The following is a 17909-nucleotide window of genomic DNA, read 5'->3' on the forward strand; positions in this document are numbered from 1 at the left end:
ACACCTGGCGGTGTGTCGCGGCACACCGGTTGGGAAACGCTGTCTTAGGCGACCCCTGTGATACAGTCATTCGATGCCCCAAAGGGGTCCTGACGCCCAGGTTGAAAACCATTGCTTTAAGACATTGTATTGTATTGTTACAGTCCTTTTGATGTTTACATTTTAGAAAGGAGAAAAATGTTTAAAATATAGAGGATACTTACAGTTATTTTCTGGTGGCTCAAACAATAACACATTGATCACTCAAATTTGCTTTTACTTGTCATTATTTGTACAGGTAGTCCCTGACTTATGACCACAGTTGAGCTCAAACTTCTGTTGCTAAGTGAAATAGTTGTTAAATGCATTTTGCCTCATTTTACCATCTTTCTTGCCACAGTTGTTAAGTGAATCACTGCCGTTGTTCAGTTAGTAAACATGTTTGTTAAGGTTTGCCAGAAGTTCACAACATGTGATCCCGTGATCCCGGGACACTGGAACCATCATATAATTGAGTCAGTTGCCAAGGGTCCAAATTTTGATCATGTGACCATGAGAGTATAAAAATGATCATAAGACACTTTTTTTCAGTATGAAAATGATCATAAGTCACTTTTTTCAGTATCAAAACTATCATAAGTCACTTTTTTCAGTATCATTGTAACTTTGAACCATCACTAAATGAATGCTTATCAGTCAAGAACTACTTGTATATCAGCATTGGGTTGCTTCCTGCTCAAACCAGTTCTTAGAACCAATAGCGCCTGTGGACCACCCGCCCTGGATGCTTTTGCGCATATGCAGAAGTGTCACGCACAGAAAGGTGGCAAAATATTATACAAACCACCACTGTTGTAAACAGTTACGTATTACAGTAGTCCCTCACCTATCGCTGGTGTTACGTTCCAGACCTGGCCGCGATAGGTGAAATCCGCAATGGGGAATTTATTGACTGATAGTACTTTAGGGGGGACGCTCCCTGCTCCCTTTCTCCTCCTTCCCACCAGCTCCGGATGCCTGGAGGCGAGCAACGGCCGGCTAACCTTTCCCCCCCACTACTACTTACTCTGCGCCTGAGGAAAAGAAGGGGAGGGGGGCAAAAGAATCGCCGCCCCCGAGCATTCCCGACCCACTGCTATTCTTTGCAGCAGTTCGGCCAAACGTTGTGTTTTTTGCCTTGCCCCGGCTGGAAAGTCCCTGGTGAGCTGCCCCGGCTGGTTCTTTTCTTCTCTCTCTCTCTTTTCTTTTCTTTTTTTTCCCCCTCCACCCGCCCAGCACTTCCTCTCCCACCCTCGAGCCCAGTCTGGAAATCCCCGCCGCGTCACGTTCCTTTCTTTGCTCTCGTTCGCGAGCTGCCGGGAGCTCTTTCTACAACCCCAAGCACACCGCCGCCGCCGCCAACCACTAAGCGCGCCTCCAAAGACTGCCTTCTCAGCACTGGTGAGACGGGTTGAACGAGGGGACGGGCCTCCGCCAGAGCTCAGTCCCCGCCCCGCTCATCATTCGCCCAGCCGCGGGCTGGTTGGCTTCTCCTGCCCTTCCAAACTTCTAAGCGCCGTATCTGTGCCAACGCTGACTTCAAAACCCGCGATGAAGTGAAGCTGTGGTGGGTGAAGCGCGATATAGCGAGGGACTACTGTAACACATAACAATACTTTTCCTACCATTTTTTCCCTTTGGGGTGCCAATGATTGAAGCCTTCTCTGCCCTAAGATTCTTCAGGTATATTGCTATTGTTACACCAAGAACTCCCAACCAGCATGACTATCTGTTACAGTCCAAAACAACCTGAAAATACCAGATAGGTGCAGGCTAAGCTAGAAATATGGGAAATCTGTCAGGGAGGGAAGAGGATACATCAGTTGTTAATGTTATGGCAATACAACTGCATGAGCTGTTCTTTTCTGATGTAGATTGCCTCTTTGGTGTTTGCATGAGTCATTACACTAGACTTGCCTTCTTCCAGTCAGGAGGCATGCCCAGATCAGTGATTCATCCTTACATGTTGGAGGTAAGAACATGGGAAGCTGAACTGGAGTTGTTTAGACAAACTGTCTATATTTAATCCACAATTTGTTTTCTCTGTCTGACAGAAACTTTTTGCATTAACTGTCAACTGTTCAGAGAAAAAGTAAAGAGTAGGTGTATCTCCGCAAATTTCACCATTGTTGAGGGTCTTGGGTTGCTTGCTTGAGGTTCCTAAAGCAATAAATAGAAATATGCATATGTTCTTCTTGCCTATATTGCTTGCATACAGATTGAGTACTAGATTATTTTTGTTTGGTTTATATTTTGCACAGGGAAGAGAACTTCTAAGAAATTTGATGTACAGTGGTACCTCTACCTACAAACGCCTCTACTTACGAACTTTTCTAGATTTTTTGCATCTTATCAAGAACCATTTTCCACTTATAAACTCGAGCCTCCGAAACTGTAACCGGAAAAGCTGGGGAGAAGCCTCTGTGGGGCCTCTCTAGGAATCTCCTGGGAGGAAACAGGGCCAACACCCTCCCTGTGGTTTCCCCAATTGCACGCATTATTTGCTTTTACATTGATTCCTATGGGAAAAATTGCTTCTTCTTACAAACTTTTCTACTTAAGAACCTGGTCATGGAACGAATTAAGTGTGCAAGTAGATGTACCACTGTACTATTACAGATTTCTATCTGTGATTATTTAATCCCACATAATTTCTTTTGAGAAAGAGAGAGGTACGGATTACCTAAAGTCAAGGTTTGCTAAGTTAACTGAGATTGGCTGTAGTCTCCTATTATGTTAAAATATAAGATTTGGTTAACAGAGCACAAAATGGCTGAGTTCACTAAAACCAGCAAACTACAGTCTCTCTTTCCCCAACCCTTCTCTCATACAGCCAGCCACCCGAAGGCCAACTCCAGGCAGCACACAACAAAATAGTTTACAGTAGAATAAAGTATCAGTGGCTTATGGTTGACCTAGGGTTGAATTCTTAGTGCTCTCTGAGTTTGATTATTGGCTTGCAGACCTTACATTGCCCAACTAGATAATATCATCAGTGCTAGTGAGTGTGGAGTTTGCTCCCTCGTCAGCGTTGATGGAAGTGTGGTTTTTCTCCTTGGGAGTTCCTTGATTTGAGTACTGTCTCCTGCTGGATGGTCTAAGCCAGTGTTTCCCAACCTTGGCAACTTGAAGATATTTGGACTTCAACTCCCAGAATTCCTCAGCCAGCAAATGCTGGCTGGGGAACTCTGGGAGTTGAAGTCCAGATATTTTCAAGTTGCCAAGGTTGGGAAACACTGGACTAAGCTACAATATAGCTTAATATGTGAATCCAGTTGTGGCTATTTTTTATTTAATATAAATCATAGGGGCTGAAGTATTTAGAAAGTATTGTCTTCATTTTATTTGTTTTCCTTTCTTTAATAAAGATACAAGGAACATATACTGAAAGAAGAGCTTGATCTTCAAGTTGGTATCTATTTAACCTAACCCTTAACTCTCAGTTGGTGGCTTTTTAGAAATGAAATAAACTTGCCCTGCATGTGATGCCTTTTGTCCAGAAAAGGATTAAAGCAAAGCAAAAACTGAGGGAACAAAATGTATGTCTGGATGTGACTCTAGCTGATCAATCCGTGTTTTGTATCTATGACAGCCATTTTATGAATGGGCAGATTTCCTTCCATATGCTATTTTATAAAAGCACAAAAACTTGATCCCATAATATCAAATATTTCCATCAGCTGAGAAAGGTCTGGAGCCTTAGTGGAAGCTTGAACTGCTCCAGATTTTTCTTATTTATAAACACATTTCCTTCAGCTTTTTAAAAACTTGTTCAAAAAAAAAAAAGTACTGTTATGATAAGTTCTACTGCTTCTAGAGTTGGACTAGAAAGATACAATCATATTAGCGTCCTGGGAAATAGAGTTGAACAGAGGTGAAGGGAAGGTCTGCAAAGCAGGAAGACCAAGTTTAAATCCCATCCTAATTCACGTGGAAGGTTTGATAGCTTCTGCCTTTAAGTTGGAAAGATCAAAAAAGGAGGCAGATTCAGACCCCTTCTTGTAGTCCCCAAACATCTGCTTAACTAGTTACAAGTTGAGGGAAATTCTACATGAAACCAAAGACAGAACAAGCCTCTCCCACCTTCTGTTTCAGCAGTACAAGCCCAATAAGACTCTGAATGTGGTGGCACCTCTGTTTTTCAGCTGCCAACCGAATCACAAGTCCAGGTGAAGTTGGTGGTATTTCAGTAGCAAAATTGTGATCTGGGCTTCAGCCTTTGGGTGGAATTGGGTTCCTCGAAGTCCACATTTCTTGGAAGAAAAGTTAGAATACTTATATCCTACATAAACTATGGAATTTTAGACTTTGTATAATCTTTTCAATTTATAAAGATTTTAATCAGATTTTAAGGAATTTGGGGGAAAATAATTATGTTCTCCTGTTTAGAGCTGAGCAGTTTCTCATAAAGCGGTTGATCCAAAGGTTAGAACAGCTAAACTTAGACTGACTCTATCTTAAAGTCCCTAATTAGGGAGTTGGATGATAAATAGTTGCATGACCTCATGCAGCCATGAAATAGTTATGTAACTTTGGCACAGAACTTTGCAACCAATCATATCTAATGCCTATTATAGACAGGTTTGTCAGCAATCTTTTTCTCACTGCTAGAAGGATAACACTGGTCCTCTTTAAAATGGTTGTTGAAGCCAAGTGAGTATGAATGATGAGTGAGTGATGAATGTACATGGAGACTCCTCAAGAGTTTGGTGAGATTTTCCAGAATAATTAGGCAAGCTTCTTTTAAATTGGGGTTTCTGTCACTACCATTCTCTCAACTAATTTAATTTTATTGCTCATTTACATACGTGTAGATTATTATTACTGATGTTATTTGCCTTTCCATTAAATGTCCATGATGATTTATAAAACTATTAAAACATATTCTTTTTTTTTAAAAGGGGAAATTAATATAAGATGAGTTTATCTTTCTCAGACTCTGAAATCAGTTTTATTTGTTTTTGAGGGATAATGAGTGGTTTAGATAGTTTACTCGTGCTACGTGTCATTCTGGGATCTTAGTTGGAGAAGTTTGAAGGTTTGTTTCAAGAACTTCAGCTTTTCTGAATTGGATTCTTCATTGTAGTGATTGCAGTTTTGAAATCAGCTTTGATGGCCTGAGGTATAGAAAGAACAGTAGTTTTATGAAGTCAGTCTTCAGGTGAAAGAAATTAGTGCCGTCTGTTCACTGACTTTTATGACTGAGATCCACAAGCTCCATTTTAGCTCCAATCTTGCTTAACAGATGATTGCCTAGATTTGAACTTCAATGATGTAAGGATGCTGGCAATAAAAGGCGAGAGAGGCATGCTTAGGTACCATACAATGGGACATTTCAATTATCCTGTCGTCTGGTGAAAATCTAATTCTGACAAGACTTACAGGTCCAACAAATTCCTGTCCTCTCTTGTCAGAAAAGGCAAGAAAAAACAGATACTATCTTCTTTTAGTAAGTTCGGTAATAGTTAATGACAAAAAGACAGAACTTCTTTATTTTTATTATGTATCTCTCTTGTTTTAGTAAGGAAATGGTGCCTGGTTCACTGCTGTGTCCATGAGGAAAGGAAGGATATTGATCTTAAACTAAACAAGGAGAGGGTAAGAGAGATTTTTGATAATTTAAGCCAACTTGATTCTCTGGGCCGGAGAGATTTCAACCCAGTGTGTTGAATGAATTAGCAGATGTGATTATAGAATTGCTGTCAGGAATTGTTGAGAATGTGTTAGATTGGCAAGGTCCCAGAAGGTTGGGAAAGAGCAAGCATTGTCCCCATTTTCAAAAAAGGACCCACAGTTTGATATCTACACTGGGAAAGCTCCTCGAACAGATTATTAAAAAGCATGTGTGTGAGATCTTGTGTAGGCATGCTGCAATTAACAGAAGACAGTCTGGGTTTCTCATAAACAAATCTTGCCAGACTAACTTCACCTCTTTATTTGCTAAGTACAGTAATTTAATAGAGCATGAAATCCGTGGACACAATGCACCTAGATCTCAGTAAAGCCTTTGACAGCCTTTCGCAAAATTCTTTGTTAATAAAACGAGAACAGAAGAGCTAGAGAGAAGATTCAGAACGACCCAAACTGTTTGGAACAGTGTGCTGAAATGAAAAGGAGACCTTGTTGACCACAAATTAAACATGAGCCAATGTTGTAAAGCAGCTGCCAGGAAGGCAAGTACTGTTGCAGGATATATTGATAGCATAATGCCCAGATTGTGGAAGAAATTGCTCAATTCAATTGCTCAGTTTCATTCTGCCCTTATCAGACCCTATTTGAAATATATTGCCCAGTTCTGGGCACCACAATTTTATAAATAACCATGGAAAATTAGAAGAAGTTCAGAAAAGGACAGTCAAAATGAAAGGATCTTAAAAATAAATCTTAGGAGAAATAGTGAAAGAATCTGAGGATGTTTAACTTGCAGAAACGACTAAGGGTCAATATGATAATAGTCTTCAGATACTTGAAGGATTACCACACAGACGAGGTAGTGGATTTATTCTCTATTGCCCTATAGAGCTGAACCAGAGACCACAAGGAAGGAGTTTCACGCTACATATCAGGAGGAACTTCATGCCTCTATAAGTGGTTAATCAATTGGACACACTGACACATGAAGTGGTGAGTTCTCCTTCATTGGAGGTTTTCAGTCTATTAATAGTTTTATATTATTTTAGTCTTATATTAAATATATTGTAAGCAGGGGTGGGTTCAAACTTACCTCGCTTCCTCCTGTGCTGCGTGGCTGAAAATATTGTTTTTAAAAGCGCCAAAAACAAAATGGTAGTGCATGCGCAGTACCGGAAACGTGGCTTCAGTGCATGCGCAGATGGGAAGAAAACTGGGGGGAAAATAATTTTTCAAAAAAATAAATTTTAAAAAATTCCAAAAAAAGATGGCAGCGTCCATGGACCAACACCGACTGAACTGGTTTTGTGATGTCATCGTAACATCACCAGCGGGTTGGTAGCAGTTTAGGCGAACCGAGAGGAACCCACTTCTGATTGTAAGCCACCTAGCGTCCAGTTAGAATGAGGTGGTATATTCATTGCAAATAAATGAATAAAGATGTTGTAGTGCAGGGGTGGAGACCTATGGCTCTTTTATGACTGGTGGACTTCAATTCCCATAATGGCTCAGGAATTCTGGACGTTGAAGTCCACAAGTTATAAAGGGGCCGCCGTTTCCCACCCCTGCTCTATTGGATCCTACATAGAGCAGAAGGTAATCACCAAGGTTCTGACTCTATGATTCCAGAGTACTCATATTACTTACTCTCAAATGTTTGAGTCTAGACATTGGGTGGACATCCTACGTTAGTTTAACAGGATCATTGGAGAGACTAAAAACCTCCAACTTAAACTTAATTCAACTTACTGAATGTTCTCTTGGAATTTATAGCCAAGCTGGAAATGAATTTTCAGTTTGTTGTGGCTTCAATTTGCACTTCTCCCTAAATAAAAGGTTTACAGCGTGGAAATGTGCCAGTGTCTAGCTTTGCACTTGCATAACCATGTAGCAGCAATTTCCCATTACTTTTGCATAAATTCAGTTACTGTGTTGACTATTTTCCCGGTAAAACAGAGGTTGCCTTGGTAACTTCTGGCTTAAATGACTTAAATATATTCTCTGTAAAGATGCATTGGGAAAAAAGCTGATATTCTGGGTGGGAATTTCAGTTGATGAAAAATGAAGATTTGTATCTTCACAGCACTAAATCTTTTTGAATGACCTTTTGAATTCAGGCAGTTTTCTCATTGTGATTTTGTGCCAATAGCAGGAAACTCTTCTGTCCCAGAAGTTGTGTCCTTTCACAATTTTTCATAGAAAATCTGTCAAGGCAGAAGAGTTTGCTCCATCTTTTTGCTCTCACTGAAAACTTCTTACTTCTCTTTTAATCATCTTCAGTGCTATGAAACAGCGCATTGCAATTAGTAATAAGGTAGACAGACTCCCTATCACAGATTTTAGCATGGTTGCTGACTACCAACACCCACTAATGCCTTGAGCTGACAGTGGAATTAATCTGTGATTTAAGACAGTGCTACAGAGCTGAATAATTTTATAACTGTACTGCATAGCCTGCTTATCATGATTTATAACATTCAAATCAAAGACAAAATATTTTGGTAGTTTCTTATGTTTTCCCCCCTAGACATTTATTGCCTGTTTATTCTTCCTTACAATTTGTCAAGGGATCTAGAGTTCCTAATCTTACACATAAAATCTTTCCAACTTTTTTCATGCCTGGGAGTGGAAAATGGGGGATGCCAAACAGAAAAATGAAAGTATTTGTTCCAGAACAGATTTTACGAATGGTTAGCAAAAAGCAAAATAGTAGGAAGGTGATTATAATGAATTTTTAAAAATTATTATCTAATAGATACACAATTAAATATGTGTACAGGAATATAAATATAAGGATTTGATATTAAGGAATTCGAAAAAGTATAATGTATAAATGTGAAGAAAGTTATGGAATTAGGATTAGGAATAGAACTTAGCAAAACATTTGTTGTTCAAAATTTTATTGTTGATATTTATTTATTGTCGATGTTTAGCACTGCAAGATTGACTTAAAAATTAATGGAAATAAGCGATCACCACTTAGCTTATCACTATAGACAGAATTTGTGGGGGGGTTTAATGTGCTTTTTGTGCTTTTTTTCTGTTTTCATTTTTTTTGGTGTGTGTGTGATGTTAGTTGCACTGTTTGTATGGTGTTTCATTTTCTTTTTCAATGTTGTTTTTAATTGTAAATAAATCTAATTAAAAAATTTTTTTTTGAAAAAGAAAGTACTGTATTTGTTCTGTAAGTTTGGACAGTCTTCTTCTGAAAACACTCCTTATAGCTCTTCCTGTTACTCCCTTGTGCTGGTTTTGACCTTAATAAGCTCACAATGGTTATCAAATCAGTATGTCAAGGTTGGACGAAGGGCACAGGTCAGCAAACAGACACCAAACTACTGTAGAGAAATAAAAGGAAACTATACTGTTATAGATGAACATGCAGGTCCTTTTAATATAAAGAAACCTTAGTCACTTTCAGCAGTTCATACATACAGTGTTCCCTTGACTTTTGTGGGTCCGACATTCGCGAAAAGTCTATACCAGAGTTTTTCAAAAAATATTAATTAAAAAATACTTCATGGGTTTTTTCCTATACCATGGTTTTTCCCACCCAATGACGTCATACGTCATCGCCAAACTTTTGTGTGTCCCCCCCCCCGGAGATTAGAACTGTCCCCACCCTTCCTGTCTTTCGTAAACTACTTAAGACTCACTTATACCGCCAGGCATGGGGGAGTTGAGACACCTTTCCCCCAGGCTTTTTTATACTTTGTTTTATGTTTGGTATGAATGTTGCTGTTTGGTTTTTTAAATAATGATAGGGTTTTATATGTTTTTAAAATTAGATTTGTTCCACTGTTATATTGTTTTTAATTGCTGTTGTGAGCCGCCCCGAGTCTTCGGAGAGGGGCAGCATACAAATCTAATAGATAGATAGATAGATAGATAGATAGATAGATAGATAGATAGATAGATAGATAGATAGATAGCATGTGCATGTGCATGTGCCAGCACCCATAATGCAATGCGCCTCCTGTGCATGCATGACTCACACACCTGCCGCAAATTCCTCCATCTCCCATTTTGGGCCTAGCACATCTCCTGGGACCAAAAATGGGCTGTGGGGGGACGCATCCACCACACCCCATTTTGGGCCTAGCAGGCCTCCCTATTGTTACAGGTGTTATGCAGCTTTATTCCTCCATAGCATTCGTCTTCATTGTGTTGTGATGCAGTCCCAGCCTCTTTAGGATTTACCTCTATTTGCTCCTGTGAGGCACTTCCTGTTCCTGTTGTATGTACTATGTATGCATATTCTCGGTGGCTTGTATAGCATTTTAACTGTACTTTGATTAAAACTACTATTTTGCTCGGGATTTTGACAATATGAGGATTTATCTGTTGCATTAATTTCATTCTTTTGTTCTACATGGTAAATCCTTCATCCTTTAAACTTTGTCAATCAAATGTGAAATTAACATAAAAAAACTAAATGATTTTCAACTCAAAGTCTTTACTCATAATCAGTTGTTTCACTCTCTTATGCTAGCTGGCAATGTAAAATTCTGACATAATATCCTGAATTTGGGGTTTGTTTATGTAGGTAACTTTTAGAAACACCTGTAGCCTCCTTGGACCAAAATCACAGTTCCCCCTGTCCCCCCTGTGCAGGTGTCTCCCATGTATGCAATCGCTCCCCATCTCAAAACTCAGCTGGCTGGTGGGAAGCATGAGCGAGCACGTGCGCAATAGAGCTGAGCTGGGCGGGTGGCTTATGTGCCCACAGAAAGGGCTGTGGCATGTGTGCCATAAGTTTGCCATCAGGGTTATAGAGGATCTAGGACCAATTACAGGTAGCCCGTGACTTACCATCACAATTGAGTTTTCTGTTGCTAACCAAAGTGAATCAGGGCATATTGCTATATTAGTAGCACAGTTGTTAAGTAAATCTACCTTCCCCATTGACTTGGCTTGTGAGAAAGTCACATGATTCCAGGACACTGCAATTATCATAAATACACGCCAGTTGCCAAGCAATCCAATTTTGATCACTTGACCATGGAGGTGCTGCTATTTGTGTGTTTGTTTATTTATTTGTTTGTTCATTTATTTGTTTGTTTGTTTGTTTGTTTGGATTTATATGCTGCCCCTCTTCGAGGATTCGGGGTGGCTTACAACATGTAAAAAACAATGTAACATCACCATCCAATTAATTTAAAAGAGTTGATCTAAAACCCCAGTAGTATTAAAATCAGTCATTTCCATTCACACAACACACACATGCTACATTTGTTTGGCCAGGGGCTCATACATACTGGCAAATGCTGTGATAAGTAACTCTTGTTAAATGAGTTAGTCACACTAGAATTTAATGGCCCCAAGCCTGGCGACATAAATAAGTCTTGAGACTCTTGCAGAAGGTGAGGAGGGTGGGGGCAGTGCAGATTTCTGGGGGGAGCTGATTCCAGAGGGCCGGGCCCCCCACAGAGAAGGCTCTTCCCCTAGGCCCTGCCAAGCAACATTGTCTAGTAGCTGATGGGACCTGGAGAAGGCTGACTCTGTGGGATCTCACCAGTCGCTGGGACTCATGCGGCAGGAGGCGGTCCCGCAAGTAATATAATTATTAAGTGTAAAAAACAGTCATAAGTTACTTTCTTCAATGCCATGGTAACTTTGAATGGTCACTAAATGAATGTAAGTGAAGAACTTACCTGTAATGCTAAACATATGTGACACATTTGATAAGCATTATGAATATAAGTCATGTGTAGAAAAAAATGACTTGGCATCTCAAACTACTTTAAAGTCTTGCCCTTCTCCTATGTTACTTATATTTAAATGTTACCCTCAGAATTATATTTTTTATATATATACATACTACCACATGTAATTCTCCTGGAATAAGTGACACTATACAAAAAAAAAACCCCATAGAAAGAAAGTGAGCAAAATAAATTAAAGGGAGGAGAGACCAGAAAAGGTTTTGTTTACATTTAGTTTACACTAAAATCTTTCCATATTTTATTTCCCCTTTGCCATCTTTTGTTCTTTAAAATTGTAACGTTTTTGTGGATCTTGTCAATATTTGTCTGTCTACCTCGCTCCCTCCCTCCTTTTCTCCAGGGAACCATCTATTTTTTTTCTTCCCCCTTCTCCTAATTCATTTAAACTACAGAGAGAGAGAGAGAGAGAGAGATTTTCAATCCTAAAAACTTTAAGGTCTTGTCAGGAAAGCTTTGGAATCAGATCTTTGTTATCTATAGCATAACATTTACATGACCTCATCTGCCAATAAAAATTAGAAACAGCTATTATATAAGAAGGCAAGATGTACTGTAATTTATAATAGCTTTTCAAGACAGGAAGTAGAGACAAATTCTTCAGCTGGCAGAAGCAAGAGAGGATGAAGCTCAATAATTCTCTGACGTTATGGTACCATGTATCAAAGTCTCCCAGAATAGCAGTGACTTAATAGCACCCAGATTTGATATGGGGAGAGAGTAAGGTGAAGGTGTTAAGACAAAAATATCCTTTCTGTCAAAGGTTTTTCTTGGTGCCTAATGTCGGCTCAGAGTTAAAATTGAGCCTTGGTGGCACAGTGGTTAGAGTGCAGTACTGCAAGCTGCTTCTGCTGACAGCTGGCTGTAGTTCACCAGTTCAAATCTCACCAGGTTCAAGGTTGACTCAGCCTTCCATCCTTCCGAGGTGGGTAAAATGAGGACCCAGATTGTTGGGGGCAATATGCTGGCTCTGTAAATTGCCTAGTGAAGGCTGTAAAGCACTGTGAAGCAGTATATAAGTCTAAGTTCTATTGCTAAATGCTAATGTTATAAATTTTGCAGATATGGCAACAGTAGCTTTCAGGAAAGCAGAAATGCCTAATTGAAGAAAGATGTATTTATTCATTTAGAACATTTTTGTTTGTATGTATGTATTTGTGTTGGGGTGGAGGTGAATATATATTTGCACAGCTTAAACAAATAACTGCACATGACTAATAAATAGTATACAAGGGAAGACCACATTGTACAATATAGGAAGGACTATTAAAAATAATAATATAGGTTATCCTTGACTTAACCATTCGTTTGTGTTACAACAGCATTGAAAAAAGTGACTTATGACCAATTCTTGCATTTACGACTGTTGTAACATCCCCATAGTCATATGATCAAATTTTGGGTACTTGGCAATTTACAATGGATGCAGAGTCCTGGATCATGTCATCTCTATTTGCCACCTTCTCAGCAGGCTTCCAACAAGCAAAAGTCAATGGGGGAAAGCTGGATTCGTTTAATGACCATGTGATTCATATAACAACTGCAGTATTTTGCTTAATCACTGTGGCAAAAGAGTAATAAAATCAGGTACGACTCTCTAAGTCGCAACAATTGTAAAACGATTTTATGACTTTGCAGTGGCCATTAAGCAAACCCATTGTTTGTAGTGCAGTTTTGCCGGAAATCGGAAGTTAATGCTGGTTTTTGATGAGACCAGTCATGTGACTGGGGTGACATTGCAGACAGCCATAATTGCAGCCATGTTGTTGAATGTCCGAAGTGGGGTCATGTGACTGTGATGGGGGCATGGCTATTGGAACTTTGGATCTGGGTCATAAGTCTGCTCTAACTTTGAGTGGTCATAAATTGAAGACTACTTGCATGATATTGTTTTATAGACTGGACCTGCAGAATGTCTATCTTGCTGGATATGCTAGGATGGACAAGAGGACAGTTAGTCCTTAACTTGCATCCATTCGTGTAGTGACCATTCCAAGTTACAATGGCAAGGAAAAAAGTGACTTATGACTGGTTTTCACACTTCAAGACTGTTGCACCCTCCTTATGGTCACATGATCAAAATTCAGATGCTTTGCAACTGGTCCATATTTTATGATGGATGCAGTGTCCCAAGGTCATGTTTTGCGAACCTGGCAAGCAAAGTCCATGAAGAAGGCAGATTCACTTAACAACTACACTGCTCAAAAAAAATAAAGGGAACACTTAAACAACACAATATAACTCCAAGTAAATCAAACTTCTGTGAAATCAAACCATCCACTTAGGAAGCAACACTGATTGATTCAATTTCACATGCTGTTGGGCACATTCAACTTAGAACAAAGTATTCAATAAGAATATTTCATTCATTCAGATCTAGGATGTGTTATTTGAGTGTTCCCTTTATTTTCTTGAGCAGTATACATTACTAACTTAACAACTGCAATGATTCACTGAACAACTGTGGCAACAAAGTTCATAAAATGAGGCAAAATTCACTTAACTGTCACACTTAACAACGTAAATTCTGGGCTCAATTGTGGCTGTTAAACTGAGGACTACCTGCTTGCATTGGCTGCCGATCAGTTTCCGGTCACAATTCAAAGTGTTGGTCATGACCTTTAAAGCCCTACATGGCATTGGACCAGATTACCTCCGGAACCGCCTGCTACTGCACTAATCCCAGCGACCGATAAGGTCCCACAGAGTTGGCCTTCTCCGGGTCCCGTCGACTAAACAATGTTGTTTGGCGGGCCCCAGGGGAAGAGCCTTCTCTGTGGTGGCCCCGGTCCTCTGGAACCAACTCCCCCCGGACATTAGAATTGCCCCCACCCTCCCTGTCTTTCGTAAACTACTCAAGACTCATTTATACCGCCAGGCATGGGGGAGTTGAGATATTCCTTCCCCCTAGGCCATTACAAGTTATGCATGGTATGTTTGTGTGTATGTTTGGTTTTTATAAATAAGGGTTTTTAGCTGTTTTATTATTGGATTGTCACATGCTGTTTTTATCATTGTTGTTAGCCGCCCCGAGTCTACAGATCCAATAAATTATTATTATTATCATTATCATTATTATTATTATTGAGAAGAGAAGGTAATCTGGCCGTGTGCCATGTGGTAATAACAAGCACGCAGAATCATACCTGGAAAGCTACTGGAAATCAGTGTAGCTGGATGGTGGTGTCATATGGGTGAACCTTGCCCAATGGTGTGTGTGCCACTGCATTCTGGACTAGCTGAAGAAGCTACTGAATGTTTTTAGGGCATTGCCACGCAGAGTCCCTTACTGAAGGCCAAATGGGAAGTGACTAAGGCATCACTTATTCTTAAATGATTTTAATGATAGGTTAATTTATTTTAATTGTATTAGGTTTTATGTCATATTCTGCAGTTTGCGTTTTGTTTTATCGTTGTAAAATGCTTGATAGGTTTGGAAAAAAACAGAAAAGTGGGGTATCTATTTAATAATAAATAAACACATTGAGGGGGCAGTTTGTTTATTTATTTATTTATTTATTTATTTATTTATTTATTTATTTATTTATTTATTTATTTATTTATTTATTTATTTATTTATTTATTTATTTATTTATTTATTTATTTATTTATTTATTTATTTATTTATTTATCTATTTATCTATTTATCTATCTATTTATTTATCTATCTATCTATCTATCTATCTATCTATCTATCTATCTATCTATCTATCTATCTATCTATCTATCTATCTATCTATCTATCTATCTATCTATCTATCATCTATCTATCTATCTATCTATCTATCTATCTATCTATCTATCTATCTATCTATCTATCTATTTATTTATTTATTTATTGGATTTGTATGCCGCCCCTCTCCAGAGACTCGGGGCGGCTAACAGCGACAATAAAACAGTGTACAATAGTAATTTGGTATTGATGATTAAAAATCAATTAATATAAAAACCAAACATACATACATACCATGCATAGAATTGTAAAGGCCTAGGGGGAAAGAGGATCTCAATTCCCCCATGCCTGGCGGCAGAGGTGGGTTTTAAGTTGTTTACGAAAGGCAAGGAGGGTGGGGGCAGTTCTAATCTCTGGGGGTATGGTATACCGGATATTTCTGGACTGCAGTTTCCATACTTCTTAACCCAGTTGCCATGCGGATTGAACTTTAGAGGAGTCAAAGGCCAACAGTACCCTGAGGGCAACTCATTAGCTGTCCTTGATGATTACATACATACACACAGGGCCTGCCACCAAAACTAATGTGAACTGTTGCTATCTGGTCAGAGAACATTGTGTGACACTGAGCATAGTTGGGTCCTTGTGCTTGCTTGCCTTTAAAAAAAAAGGACAGTGCCATATGAACTGTTTTAAAACATTCATTGGGTGTATTATCTTACTATTCCACCAAGAAGTCAAAATAATACATTTATTTCAAAAATGGAAACGACACATCAGTCACTATCTGTTGTGGGTTCCTCCTTGTTTGGACTGGATTACCCAAACCGGTAACAACCCACTGGTCATGTCACAGTTGGTGCTGAAATTTTTAGCATTTAAAAAAAAATAAAATAGTTTATTAAGTTTCAAATGTTAAAAAGGGAAAGGGGAAAGGAGAAAGGGGGGTCCATAAAGTCAAAAGGATATAGGAACATACAAATATAATTACATATTAATGCATATTAATTCCGTATGTGTTAAACTGTAGAAAAAGTTGTCTTTGCCATTGAAATAGTTATCTTATAGTCAGGTTTACATTTCACAACAAATAGGATAATATATATATATATACTGCCTGGGAGTAGGTAAGTAAGATTGGTTTGTACGAAACAGAGGAATGGTGAGAAAATTGAAGAATAGAAGGGGAAATATTGCAGGAGAGGAAGTATAAATAGAGAGAAGTTAGGTAAGTAAGGGGATAGGAAAATCGCAGACATTTTCAGGAGATAGGACAAAGTAGTGTAGTACAATAGTGGGTGTATATGCTGAGAAAATACAGAAGAATATAAAAAATATAGAAGTTAAATGTGAGGTTAAATAAGTAGTAAATAGTTATATTAGAATATTATAGTATCAGTAGTTATTTCAAGTAGATTTAAAGGCGAATAAAAGAAATATGTCACAAAATTTGTCTTTGAAAACAGGTTAGTTGTTGTCGGTATTTGGAATTGTATCAGTAAATAATATTTTCATTTACAACGGTCAAAGATGAGGTAAATTTATTACTTTTAAGAAATGAAAGATAGGTATTTTTTTGCTGTACAGTGGTCCCCCGAGTTTTGCGATCTCGATCATTGTGAAACGCTATATCGCGATTTTTCAACCCGGAAGTAAAAACACCATCTGCGCATGCGTGCCCTTTTTTCTATGGCCACGCATGCGTAGATGGCGCCGGGCAGATCAGCTGCTGGGCGGCTTCCCTGGGTCTTCCCCCTCTTGCTGGCGGGAGGACGAGCGGCATCAGCGAGGAGTTTGCGTGGGCGGCGGGGAAACCCCAGCGCCGCTTCCCAGCTGAGTCCTGAAGCCAAACGCGGAAGTTCGCTTCAGGACTCAGCTGGGAAGCGGCGCGAGCGAACGGCGTGGGCGGGCGAAGGGCGGGCGCGCGGGCAGGCAGGCGGCAGACAAGCGGCGGGCGGACAAGCGGCGGGCGCGGCAGCAGCGAGGAGTTTGCGTGGGCGGCGGGGAAACCCCAGCGCCGCTTCCCAGCTGAGTCCTGAAGCCAAACGCGGAAGTTCGCTTCAGGACTCAGCTGGGAAGCGGTGCGAGCGAACGGCGTGGGCGGGCGAAGGGCGGGCGCACGGGCAGGCAGGCGGCGGACAAGCGGTGGGCGGACTAGCGGCGGGCGTGGCAGCAGCGAGGAGTTTGCGTGGGCGGCGGGGAAACCCCAGCGCCGCTTCCCAGCTGAGTCCTGAAGCCAAACGCGGAAGTTCGCTTCAGGACTCAGCTGGGAAGCGGCGCGAGCGAACGGCGTGGGCGGGCGAAGGGCGGGCGCGCGGGCAGGCAGGCGGCGGACAAGCGGCGGGCGGACAAGCGGCGGGCGCGGCAGCAGCGAAGAGTTTGCGTAGGCGGCGGGGAAACCCCAATCTTCGGCTCCTCGCTGCTGCGGCGGAAGTAAAAACACCATCTGCGCATGCGCAGATGGTGTTTTTACTTCCGCACCGCTACTTCGCGAAAAACCGATCATTGCGAGGGGTCCTGGAACGGAACCCTCGCGATAATCGGGGGACCACTGTAGTCCATTTGTACCAATTGTCCCATATTTTATAGTAATCTGACCCTTTTTTATTTTGAATCTCCATTGTAATTTTGGACATCTCCACACATTCCATAATTTTAGTAATGATTGTTAATATCGGGGGAGTTTTTTCTTGTTTTCATGCTTGGGCGTATGAAATTCTAGCAGTTCCTAAGGTCTGTAAAATAAGATATTTTTCTTGTCGGGTGAGTTTCTGTCTAAATATGCCTAACAGGTAAGCTTCTGGTTTAAGTGATAGGTTGATCGATATTACTTGGTCTATTAAACTTTTAAGAAGAATAGAAAA

The sequence above is a fragment of the Erythrolamprus reginae genome, chromosome 1 (assembly GCF_031021105.1).
Source record: "Erythrolamprus reginae isolate rEryReg1 chromosome 1, rEryReg1.hap1, whole genome shotgun sequence".
Taxonomy (NCBI): domain Eukaryota; kingdom Metazoa; phylum Chordata; class Lepidosauria; order Squamata; family Dipsadidae; genus Erythrolamprus; species Erythrolamprus reginae.